Genomic DNA, 12,986 nt, shown 5'->3' on the forward strand with positions numbered 1-12,986 from the left:
CTGCCCACCTTGGCCTCCCAAAGTGCTGGGATTACAGGCGTGAGCCACCATGCCCGGCCTTATTTTATTTATTTTTTACTGTCCCAGGTTTCTTTAAGAACAAAGTGATACATGATGTGGGGATTAAAATCAAAAGCATCGATGAACTTCACCTTCCCTCCAACCAGTTGTCCCATAATCCCCTACCCCCACCCTTTGTGTGCCCAATTCCTTCCTTAGTGAATGAAGAACTTAAACCCAAAAGCCCTGGCACAAACTCCAGGTTCTCCTCCCCTAGCTTCTTCCCTTCCTCTGTCCCCCATTCCTAGAAGAGCAGGCACCTCAGTTTCAATGCATGGCAGGGCCAAGTGGCGACAGAGACGGGGTAAAGGCTTCCCCTCGCAGCATAGTGAAGTGGGGGCTCCCATACCCTGGGGTATCAAAATGGGGCCCTGGGGCCAGAGGAAAGAACACTGGCACCCTGAGAAGGGAGACCCAACAGCCTGAAAATCCTCTCGTAGCGCATAGTCACTGCTTCATCACTTACCCTTCTGGCGCCAATTACAGAACCACACTGGGGTCACATCCTCTCCAGCCCAAGCTGGAGATCTGCTGCAGCGTGGGTTTGTGGGCGCACTGGCTGATGTGGCTGATCTGCTGGGCAATGTGGCTAATCTGCTGTAGTGTGGGTTTCAGGCACTGCACGAACAAGTTCTCCAGCTTGCCTATCACTCGGTTCTTGTTCTTTTTTTTTTTTTTTTTTGAGACAGAATCTCGTTCTTTTTTTTTTTTTTTTTTTTTGAGACAGAATCTCGCTCTGTAGCCCAGGCTGGAGTGCAGTGGCGCGATCTCTGCTCACTGCAAGTTCCGCCTTCCGGGTTCAAGCGATTCTCCCGCCTCAGCCTCCTGAGTAGTTGGGACTACAGGCACCCGTGACCACGCCCAGCTAATTTTTTTTTTGTATTTTTAGTAGAGACAGGGTTTCACTTTGTCAGCCAGGATGGTCTCGATCTACTGACCTCGTGATCCTCCCGCCTCGGCCTCCCAAAGTGCTGGGATTACAGGCGTGAGCCATCGCGACTGGCCCCAGTTCTTGTTCTTTCGGCCTGCCTGAGGGTCTCTGCTTTGCATATCTCCTGAAGATCTTCATTGTTGTCAGCTTCCTCCACCCACTTCTGCAGCAAGGGAGGCAGCTTACTCATGTTCTTGAAACTGAGCTGCAGAGCCTCAAAGCAGCTGATGGTCATTTGGCTGAACACCTTCCCAAACAGAACCCCCAGAGGCTGGGTGTGGTGGCTCACTCCTGTAATCCTAGCACTTTGGGAGGCCAAGGTGGGAAGTCAGAAGTTCAAGACCAGCCTGGCCTGTAACATGGAGAAACCCCGTCTCTACTAAAAATACAAAAATTAGCTGGGCATAGTGGCGCATGCCTGTAATCCCAGCTACTTGGGAGGCTGAGGCACGAGAATCACTTGAACCCGGGAGGCAGAGGTTACAGCAAGCCAAGATCACGCCACTACACTCCAGCCTGGGCGACAGAGTGAGACCCTGTCTCAAAAATAAATAAATAAATAAACAAACAAACAAACATTTAAAAAAAAGAGTCCCCAGGGTAAGCCCCACATGGGCCTGGATATATCCCAGGGTGATCCTCTTCTGCTTCAGGAGCTTGGCAAATTACAGAGCTTTGATGTCCTGGGACTTGTTGAGGTTTTGCTCCAGCTTCTCCTTCTCCAGCTTCATGGCACCAGCTGGGGCAGTGCAAGGCTCCAGGGAGGCCCCTCACAGTTGCTCTCCACCCCGGCTCCTGCCTCGCCCTCAGGCTGAGAGGTCTTCAAGCCACCTTGGGGCACTAGCCCCACTCCAACCAGAGACCCACAGTATGCCATCTGCCCATGGAACTCATGCAGTGGGGGGCATGGGAGAAACCCCCACACCTCAGAGCCTGGCCCAACACCCGGCCCAATTCCTGCCTTGGAAGCTTAGCCAGGTCCAGCTCCCACCCCGCTGGCCAATTACCTCCACCACCTGGAAGGGGCAAGAAGGTGAAATCCAAAGCCAGGTGTCCCACCATGGGGAAGGAAGGCTCCCCAAGCCAGGGATCTGGTGAAATGAGGCAAAAAGTTTTTAAATTTAAAAAAAAGTTGTTGTAGAAATGGGGTCTTGCTATGTTGCCCAGGCTGGAGTACAGTGGCTATTCACAGGCATGATCATGGCTCATTACAGCCTGGAACTCCTGGGCTCAAGCGATCCTCCTGTCTCAGCCTTCTGAGTAGCTGGGGACTACAGGCATGTGCCACTGTAACCTGCTAAGGCTTTTGAAATTTTAAAAAGAAAAAGAGTCTGCATTCCTGACAACACACCAATGCCCCATACAAAACTCAGATGTGCCTGCCCTTATTGCTACTTATTGCTTGAGACAGATTAACCCTTGTCTGTTTAAGCCACTACAGAAGCCTACATTGTTATTTGCAATGTAATTTGCATTGTTATTTGCACTATAGAAGGCTACATTGTTATTTGCAGCCAAACACAGCCATAATTGTAATTATATGTGATAAATCTTGGAGTTTATTCCAAAACAGTACTACTTTATTTTGTGGGAGGGGCTGCATAGAATTCCTGTTACACGAATGTGTCTTTTTTTTTTGAGAGGTGGTGTCACTCTGTCACCCAGGTTGGAGTGCAGTAGTGTGATCTCCACTCACTGCAACCTCCGCCTCTGCAGCTCAAGTGATCCTCCTGCCTCAGCCTCCTGAGTAGCTGGGACTACAGGTGCCTGCCACCACGCCCAGCTAATTTTTATATTTTTTGTAGAGACAGCGTTTCACCATGTTGCTCAGGCTTGATGTGTCATTTTTCAAAAATCAAGCCAGTCCCCTATTTATGAACAATTAGTTTGCTTCCATGCTTTTGCCATTCCAACAACCCTAAACTGTACCTCTTTCTACATTTGTCTAGGCACATGGGGGAATACATATGTAGGATAGTTTCCTTGGCTCTGAAGTGCTTAATCAAAGGATTGGTACAAAGGATTAATGTTACGTTAACAGATATGCCAGCTTGCCTCCTCATGGAATTGTAAAACTGTACACTCCCACTTGTAGGTATCACAGCCCGCTTTCCCCAGCCTTGCAAACACAGTATCCCATTACATGTCATTCTGAATGCTAGTATAGGACACCAAATCTCTCTTTCCTCCTAACAACCTGGCTAGGCAGCCAGGACAGGGATTCCTATTTACTACACTCTGGTTTTATAGGTAAGTAAACAGATTCCCAAGGGTAAGGAACCTACTTTTCCCAACCTCAGCCTGAATTTCTGGGATTAATACCTTCTAAGAATAAATATGAATGTGTAGTGTCGTAGCAGTAGCAGTAGTATTTAATAGTAGTAGTAGTAGTAGTGTAGTATCTCATCCCCATTCCCCATTCCTCAAGCTAGAAGCCATTCTTTTCTTCACTTCTGGTGGAGATGGGGACAAAAGCTTTGTTTCTTTTTTTTTTATTTTTTTTTGAGACGGAGTCTCGCTCTGCCACCCACGTTGGAGTACAGCGGCAGGATCTCGGCTTACTGCAACCTCCACCTCCCGGGTTCAAGCAATTCTCCTGCCTCAGCCTCTGAATTAGCTAGGATTACAGGCATGCACCACCACGCCTGGTTAATTTTTGTTTTGCTTTGTTTTTTGAGACAGAGTTTGGCTCTGTCGCCCAGGCTGGAGTGGAGTAGCACGATCTCAGCTCACTGCAACCTCCACTCCCCTAGTTCAAGCGATTCTCCTGCCTCAGCCTCCTGAGTAACTGGGATTACAGGCAATGTGCCACTAAGCACAGCTAATTTTTTTTTTTTTTTTTTTTTTTGAGATGGAGTTTTACTCTTGTTGCCCAGGCTGGAGTGCAATGGCGAAATCTCAGCTCACTGCAACCTCCACTTCCTGGGTTCAAGTGATTCTCCTGACTCAGCCTCCTGAGTAGCTGGGATTACAGGCATGCACCACCACGGCCGGCTAATTTTGTATTTTTTTTTTTTTTTTTTTTGAGACGGAGTCTCGCTCTGTCGCCCAGGCTGGAGTGCAGTGGCGCTATCTTGGCTCACTGCAAGCTCCACCTCCCGGGTTCACGCCATTCTCCTGCCTCAGCCTCCTGAGTAGCTGCGACTACAGATGCCCGCCACCATGCCAGGCTAATTGTTTGTCTTTTTAGTAGAGACGGGGTTTCACCGTGTTAGCCAGGATGGTCTCGAGCTCCTGACCTCGTGATCCGCCCGCCTCGGCCTCCCAAAATGCTGGGATTACAGGCGTGAGCCACCGCGCCCGGCTTAATTTTGTATTTTTAGTAGAGATGGGGTTTCTCCATATCGGCCAGGCTGGTCTCAAACTCCTGACCTCAGGTGATCCGCCCGCCTCTGCCTCCCAAAGTGCTGGACAGGCGTGAGCCACTGCTCCCGAGCCATTTTTTCTTTTTTCTTTTTCTTTCTTTTTTTTTTTTTTTTTTTGTATTTTTAGTACAGATGGGGTTTCACCGTGTTGGCCAGGCTGGCCTAGAACTTCTGACCTCAATTGATTCGCCCATCTTGCCCTCCTAAAGTGCTGGGATTACAGGTGTGAGCCACTGCACCTGGCCAAGAGCTTTGTTTCTATCCTTTCTAGTCCATTCCCTCAAAATTTCTGAGCCCCAGTCCTTCCCTTCTTCCAACCATCTTCTCTTTGTTTTCCTACTAGGCCTGCCTTTGCGAAGTCCCACTGTAGATCACAAGGAGGCTGCAAGAACTGATGAGTGGTCCATTTCCTTGCAACCTCTAGAAGCCGGAATATACTTCAGGCAGGGCCTTGTTACCAGAGACAATGTGTAGCAGTTAAGGCCAGAGCCTTCCACTCCACACCACCCAGGAATTGCCACGGCTGTTCTGTGACCTTGGCCAAGTTACTTCTGCTTTCTTCACTGTCCTTATTTGTCAAATGGGAATGCTAGTACTAATCACCTCACAGAGTTGTAGTAAAAACTGCAGGTCAATGCAGTGGCTCACATCTGTAATCCCAGCACTAAGAGAGGCAGAGGTGCGAGGATAGCCTGAGGCCAGGAGTTGGAGACCAGCCTGGCTAATACAGAGAGAACCCCATCTACACACATGCGCCTGTGACTGTAAAGACTACGTGACTGTTGCTACTACATTATTATTATCAGAGGACACTATTAAGAATCCAGCATTGTAATCTGAATACTAATTTTAATCCTTCCAACAATCCCCCAGATCGTTGTCTCATTTCACGAAAAACGAGGGGCCTCTAATCCCATCCCTACCAGGGTTTGGCAAAGTGGGCAAGTGAGAGGCTCAACGGTGAGCTTCAGTTCCTCCTCTGTAAATGGTAACAATGGCACCAAGAGGACCAAGTGAGACCACAGGAGGCCCGTGTGTGTGTGTGTGTGTGTGTGTGTGTGTGTGTGAGAGAGAGAGAGACAAGGTTTCACTCTTGTTGCCCAGGCTGGAGTGCAATGGCGCGATCTCAGCTCACTGCAACCTCCACCTCCTGGGTTCAAGCAATTCTCCTGCCTCAGCCTCCTGAGTAGCTCGGATCACAGGCATGCGCCATCGTGGCCAGCTAATTTTGTATTTTTAGTAGAGATGGGTGAGTTCTCCATGTTGGTGAAGCTGGTCTCGAACTCCCGACCTCAGATGATCTGCCTGCCTCGGCCTCCCAAAGTACTGGGATTACAGGTGTAAGCCACCGAGCCTGGGCTTTTTTCTTGGGGTGGGGGGGACGGAGTGTCCCTCTGTTGCACAGGCTGGAGTGAAGTGGCACAATCTTGGCTCGCTGCAACCTCTGCCTCCTGGGTTCAAGCAATTCTCCTGCCTCAGGCTTCCAAGTAGCTGGGACTACAGAGGCCCCGACGCCACCACGCTGTCTAATTTTTGTATTTTTAGTAGAGACGGGGTTTCGCCATGTTGGCCAGGCTGGTCTCGAACCCCTGACCTCGTGATCCGCCCGCCTCGGCCTCCCAAAGGGCTGGGATTACAGGCGTGAGCCACCGCACCGGCCGGCCGTTCTTAAACGCACGACTACTTCCCCAGCTTTCCAGCACCAAATCCAGCGGGCCCCACCCGGCCACGCCCCCACGCCAGGCCATATGGCTCACTGCGCAAGCTCACACCCAGTCCCAGGAAGCGAGCCTCACCTCGCCTCAGCTCTGCATTCACAGCCGCCGAGCGGTCCCGGAAGCCGAATGCCCGATAGGTCAAAGACAGCGCTGCTGCTCCGGCACTGCCGCCAGAGGGCGCGACGTCGCCGTGTTGGCCTGCGCCTCCCTTGTCGTGTCAGCGGAACGGCTACGGCAATGGAGGATTTTGCCGCATGAGACGACAGGATGACTGCTTCCCCTGAAGCTTCACCAAACACGGAGAGGCTTTCCTGTCCCTGGGAGACGCGGTGATGTGACGCAGCGCTTGCAGCGAAGGTTTCTCGTAAAAGACGGCCGCTGCCGTCTCCTGGCGGGGTGTTTCCTGGCGGGGGCGGCGGCCGCAGCACAAGATGGCGGCCCGCCCCAGGCTCCCACACGTGGGGCTGCCGGAGGCGGCGGCCCCGAGGGTCCCCGCCCCTTGCTGGCCCTGTCCCCGCGTGCGGGGCTGCGACCCGCCTTTGTGTGCGGGTGGAAGTGCAGGCCGCCTTGGGGCCGAGTTGCAACTTCACGACACTCCATTGGAGTGCGATGAGACGATGAGATGTTACCTCCTAACACTTCAGGAGGTGGGCAGCATGGGAATTCCTAGTAACCTCAACGCGACTCACTCAGACTTCCTTTTTCCCATCCTGAGCCGCAAAACCAGGAATTGGTGAAATAAATCAGAGGCCATCTTTCAGAGGAATGGCCTGCCACCGTTAAAAAGAGCAAAGCTGCAGTTTATGTACTAATGTGGAACCAGCTCTGAGATAAATTAAGTGAAAGAAAGCAAAGCACAGGAAAATGTGTATAGATAAGCCTTTGTGTTTTTAAACAAGACGACTCACATCAATGAAGACATGAATGTGTAAGCATAGTATAGCGGTAATGGTAATAGCGATCGCCCAGCCTAAGGAAGGGAATGGAGAGGTAGGGAACAAGAGTAGGAGGAGACAGTTTTCATCTAAGACCGTTGGGTCTTCTGAGCTTTGTACCATGGACAGGTGTTAATTTTAAATTTTTTGTAAACATTTAAATTGTGGCTTAAAGACAAGTTCTTTTATAAGGGTATAAGGGCAGACTAGCACATAGGAAAAAAATAGACTTTTTTATCCTGGAACCAAGACATTTGATAAACATTCATAAAACTCAATTTTCAAGGATAAAAATTTCAAGGTCAATACCGTAGTACTTACCGCAAAGAATGCCATTCCCTGTGACAGCCTGAGCCCTCTTGAAAGCTAGTTTTTGTTGGCGGGGAAGGTCAGATAATTTGGCCGGGAAGCAGGAGGCACTCGACCTATTTACTGATGCTGAATGCCTTTCTTCTGCAAGCGTACATAGTCTCAGTGGCTTCTTCTGATTTTGGTATTTCTTAGGCTTTTCGGGTTAATACGAATACAGTGGCAACATTAAGAGTTTGAGCCAAGTTCTGCCTTAGAATTATCCAGAAAGGGGTTTCCACTGCCTGAAAAATTAGTAGCAGTTTCAGAATTGGCATTGATTTTGGAAATCGCCTATTTGAACTTGAAAGAAGTGTTAGTCCTCCATCCTAAAGCAACAACCATACTGAGCCTTTACTAGTGTGCCAGGCACTGGAGAAGAGGGTATTTTTTTTTTTTTTCTGAGACGGAGTTTCACTCTTGTTGCCCAGGCTGGAGTGCAATGGTGCGATCTCGGCTCACTGCAACCTCTGCCTCCTGGGTTCAAGTGATTCTCCTGCCTCAACCTCCCGAGTATCTGGGATTACAGGTGCATGCCACCGTGCCCAGCTAATTTTTTTTTTTTTTTTTTTTGAGATGGAGTCTTGCTCTGTTGCCCAGGCTGGAATGTAGTGGCACAATCATGGCTCACTGCAACCTCTGTCTCCTGGGTTCAAGTGATTCTCCTGCCTCAACCTCCCGAGTATCTGGGATTACAGGTGCATGCCACCATGCCCAGCTAATTTTTTTTTTTTTTTTGAGATGGAGTCTCGCTCTGTTGCCCAGGCTGGAATGTAGTGGCACAACCATGGCTCACTGCAACCTCCACCTCCCAGGTTCAAGCGATTCCTCTGCCTCAGCCTCCCTAGTAGCTAGGACTACAGGTGCACGCCACCACGCCCCGCTAATTTTTGTATTTTTAGAGAGATGGGGGTCTCATCATATTGGCCAGGCTGGTCTCGAACTCCCGACCTCGTGATCTGCTCACCTCAGCCTCCCAAAGTGCTAGGATTGCAGGCATGAGCCACTGCACCTGGCCACACCCAGCTAATTTTTGTATTTTATTTATTTATTTTTTTTGAGATAGAGTTTTGCTCTTGTTGCTCAGGCTGGAGTGCAATGGCACGACCTCGGCTCGCTACAACCTCCGCCTCCCAGGTTCAAGCAATTCTCTTGCCGCACCGTCCTGAGTAGCTGGGATTACAGGCATGTGCCACCATGCCTGGTTAATTTTGTATTTTTAGTAGAGACGGGGTTTTGCCATGTTGGCCAGGCTGGTCTGGAATTCCTGACCTCAGGTGATCCGCCCCCCCTCGGCCTCCCCAAGTGCTGGGATTACAGGTGTGAGCCACTGCGCCAGGCCAAGAGGGCATTCTTACATGGGATAATTACACATAGCACTCTGGGTTGTTGAAGGCATTAAATATGTTAATAAGAGTTTAGCCAAGTTACTTACCTGTACTAAATGCTCAGTAAATATTAGCTATAATTGTTTTGGGGAATCCCTCAGTTGCTTGATAAAGTACATTTTTGCCTCTGAGACTTTTTGAGGACTTAAAAATATGCTAGTTCTGTAGAGCTCTATTTTCATCATCTTAGAGGCCACGTGGAAAGAATTTAGATTCTTATTGTGGAGCCTACAGTAAGTTAATTAACCTTTCTTTATTTTCTTTCTGTGTGTGTGTGTGTGTGTGTGTGTGTGTGTTGAGACAGAGTCTCACTGTGTCGCCCAGGCTGGAGTGCAGTGGCTCGATCTTGGCTCACTGCAACCTCTGACTCCTGGGTTGGAGCAATTCTTCTGTCTCAACCTCCTGATACGCCAGCTTGCCTCCTCATGGAGTTGCGCTACCACACCAAGCTAATTTTTGTATGTTTAATAAAGACGGGGTTTCACCATGTCAGCCAGGCTGGTCTTGAACTCCTGACCTCAGGTGATCCACCTATCTTGGCCTGCCAGAGTGCTGGGATTACAGGCGTGAGCCACCACACCCGGCCGTACTTCACCTTTCTTGGTTTCAGTCTCCACATAACTAAGGTGAGAATCACAAAACCTGTTTCATAGGGTCACTGTGAGAATAATAATTAGAATTAATATATGTAAAGCACTTTGTGCAGGGTATGCAGTAGGCACTTAATAAGTGGGGTTTAATTCTGTAATATCTCAACCTCAAAGGTAAAGAACTAATTAATACTGCCCTCAGGCAGAAGAGTTTCCCTGGTCAAGAGGCAGGAGTGGGTTGCTGCAGGGTGACAGTTAACACAGGAAGCCTACAGTGAGAAGTTGAAGGGATGGCAGGTCCACAGGCCTCAGAGCCTCGGGCCTCAGGCTTCCTGTCTCTGTTGGGGAAAAGGCAAGGCCTCCACAGGAGGCGGATATGGTCTGCAGGCTATTGCAGAGATGCCTCTTTGCCAACAGCCACCTGCACTGTTTCATTTCACAGTTGCCTATAAACCACTGTTTCTGAGGCTCATCTTCATACTTTAATATCAAGTGGCTACTGCATACTTTTTTTTTTTTTAAGACAACATCTTGCTCTGTCACCTAGCTGGAGTGCCGTGGAGCAATCATGGCTCACTGCAGCCTTGGCCTCCTGGGCTCAAGCAACCCTCCCTAGTCTCAGCCTCTCAAGTAGCTGGGACTACAGGCATGTCCCCCTACACCTGGCTAATTTTGTATTTTTGGTGGAGTTGGGGTTTCGCCATGTTGGCCAGGCTGGTCTCAAACTCCTGGGCCTACTTTGGCCTCCTGGAGTGCTGGGATTATATGCATGAGCCACTGCACTCGGTCAGCCCTTCTGTCTTTTGATAGAAAATTCAACATAAGGCTGGGCGCGGTGGCTCACGCCTGTAATCCCAACACTTTGGGAGGCCGAGGCGGGCGGATCATGAGGTCAGGAGATTGAGACCATCCTGGCTCGCACAGTGAAACCCCATCTCTACCTAAAGTACAAAAAATTAGCTGGGCATCATGGCAGGCACCTGTAGTGCCAGCTACTCGGGAGGCTGAGGCAGGAGAATGGCATGAACCTGGGAGGTGGAGGTTGCAGTGAGCCGAGATCACACCACTGCACTCCAGCCTGGGCGACAGAGCGAGACTGTCTCAAAAAAATAATAATAATAATAAATAAATAAATAAAATAAAATTCAACATAAAATGCCGTAGCCAAACATAGAGTTCAATTTTCTCATAATCGAGAAGTCCAGAGTGGTAAAATCACATCATGGAGCCACTGGGCCAATGTTACTTCTGTACTTTTGCCCAGTCATCCTTACCCTGTGGGTATCATCCTCATTCTTGTCACCTCAGGGTCATAAGATGGCTGCTACCTCCTCTGTCACATCTGCATTTCAGACAGGGTAGAAGGGAAGAGAAAATGGCAAACCGTACTTGCCAGCTCAGTCAGCCCTTGTTTTTATGAACTTTTCAGGAAGCCCCACCCAGCAGCTTCCACCTACACTTGATTACCTAGAAACATATTATATTACTTGGCCACTTCTCCCTCCAAGGAACACTGAGAAATGAAGTTCTTTATCTGGGCACATTGTTGTCCTGAATAAATCAGGGTTCTGTTAGAAGAACAAATTGGAGAGTAGATAGGTGAGCAATACAGTAAAACTTCATTAAACAACATTATTCATGTTTCCTAACTGCAGGCGATTTGCCTGCCTCGGCCTTCCAAAGTGCTGGGATTACAGGCGTGACCCACCGCATGCAGCCGCAAGCTTCTTGACAGCTCTGTTTTGAGAAATCATGGGGCACCCAGGTTCTGTCTATCTTACTGCTTTGTAACCTCCAAGGAGTTGCCATCACCTAAATAGTCTAAAAATTGGTTGCCACCACATCCAATCCCAGCCAGTGTGAAGCTGGAAGAGAAGAAAAAAGGCATACCCCTCTCTTTTTTTTTTTTTTTTGAGATGGAGTCTTGCTCTGTCGCCCAGGCTAGAGTGCAGTGGCATGATCTCAGCTCACTGCAACCTCCACCTCCTGGGTTCAAGCAGTTCTCTGCCTCACCCTCCCAAGGAGCTGGGCTTCCAGGCACCCGCCACTATGCCCAGCTAATTTTTATACTTTTAGTAGAGACAAGGTTTCACCATCGTGGCAGGGCTGGTCTTGAACTCTTGACCTCGTGATCCACCCGCCTCAGCCTCCCACAGTGCTGGGATTACAGGCGTGAGCCACCACGCCTGGCCCCGGAGTTTCACTCCTGTTGCCCAGGCTGGAGTGCAATGGCGAGATCTCAGCTCACTGCAATCTCCGCCTCCTGGGTTCAAGCGATTTTCCTGCCTCAGCCTCCCAAGTAGCTGGGATTACAGGCATGTGCCACCACGCCTGGCTAATTTTGTATTTTAGTAGAGATGGGGGGTTTCTCCATATTGATCAGGCTGATCTCGAATTCCCAACCTCAGGTGATCAGCCCACCTTGGCCTCCCGAAGTGCTGGGATTATAGGTGTGAGCCACCGTGCCCAGCCACATCTGCCTCATTTTTAAAAGTATGACCAAGAAGTTGCTCGTCCACTGGCCAGCATGTAAGGCTTTATTCTACGCATTCATATATTCAGATATAAATTGAAGGTCTTACTACAGTAAGAGAGGTCAAAACCTTTGCCTTAGCAGGCATGGTGGCTCACACCTGTAATCCCAGAACTTTGGGAGGTGGGAGGATTTTTTTGAGTTCAGGAGTTAGAGACCAGCCTGGACAACATGGCAAGATGCATCTCTACCAAACAACAACAACAACAACAAAAGCCAGGCATGGCAGCACATACCTGTGGTCCCTGCTACCCTGCTACTGGGGAGGCTGAGCCAGGTGGATCCTTGAACCCAGGAGTTTGAACCTGCAGTAAGCTATGATTGCATCACTGCTCTTTAACCTGGGCAACAGAGTGAAACCCTATCTCTATAATATTTTTTTACAAAGAAAAAAAAAATTGCTGGGCGTGGTGGCTCACGCCTGTAATCCCAGCACTTTGGGAGGCTGAGGCAGGCAGATCACGAGGTCAAGAGATCGAGGCCATCCTGGCCAACATGGTGAAACCCCATCTATACTAAAAATACAAAAATTAGCTGGGCATGGTGGTGCGCGCCTATAGTCCCAGCTACTTGGGAGGCTGAGGCAGGAGAATTGCCTGAACCTGGGAGGCGGAGGTAGCAGTGAGCTGAGATCGTGCCACTGCACTCCAGCCTGGTGACAGAGCGAGACTCCATCTCAAAAAACAAAAGAGAGAAAAAAAATTAGCTGGGTGCAGTGGTGCATGCCTGTAGTCCCAGCTACTCAGGAGGCTGTGGTGGAAGGATTGCTTGAGCCTCGGAAGTCGAGGCTGTAGTGAGCCGTGATTGAGTCAATGCAGTCCAGCCAGGGTGACAGAGTGAGACCCTGTCTTAAACAAAACAAAGCAAAATTTTTGCCTTCCCAGAGTTTACATTTTCCTGGGATGACACAATGAACAAACAATATGTCAGGTGGTAGTAAGTGTTAAGAAGAAAACAAAATAAGGATAAGGGGATAGAGATGCAGTTGATACTTCAGAGAAGATGGTCAGAAAAGACCTCATTGAGTTGGTGATACTTGATCCGGGACTCCAAGAGAAGAGTGCTTCTGGCAGAAAGAACAAGTATAAATTCCTCGACGTGGGAATGTGCTTGGTATG

The 12,986-nt window shown here is 49.3% G+C and overlaps 1 pseudogene; it reads right to left on the bottom strand.

Moving 5' to 3' along the window:
* Nucleotides 1–327: 327 nt before the first annotated feature.
* Nucleotides 328–2,053, bottom strand: LOC100587375 (annotated as a pseudogene).
* Nucleotides 2,054–12,986: the final 10,933 nt, after the last annotated feature.

Source organism: Nomascus leucogenys, chromosome 21 (assembly GCF_006542625.1).
Source record: "Nomascus leucogenys isolate Asia chromosome 21, Asia_NLE_v1, whole genome shotgun sequence".
NCBI classification, from domain to species: domain Eukaryota; kingdom Metazoa; phylum Chordata; class Mammalia; order Primates; family Hylobatidae; genus Nomascus; species Nomascus leucogenys.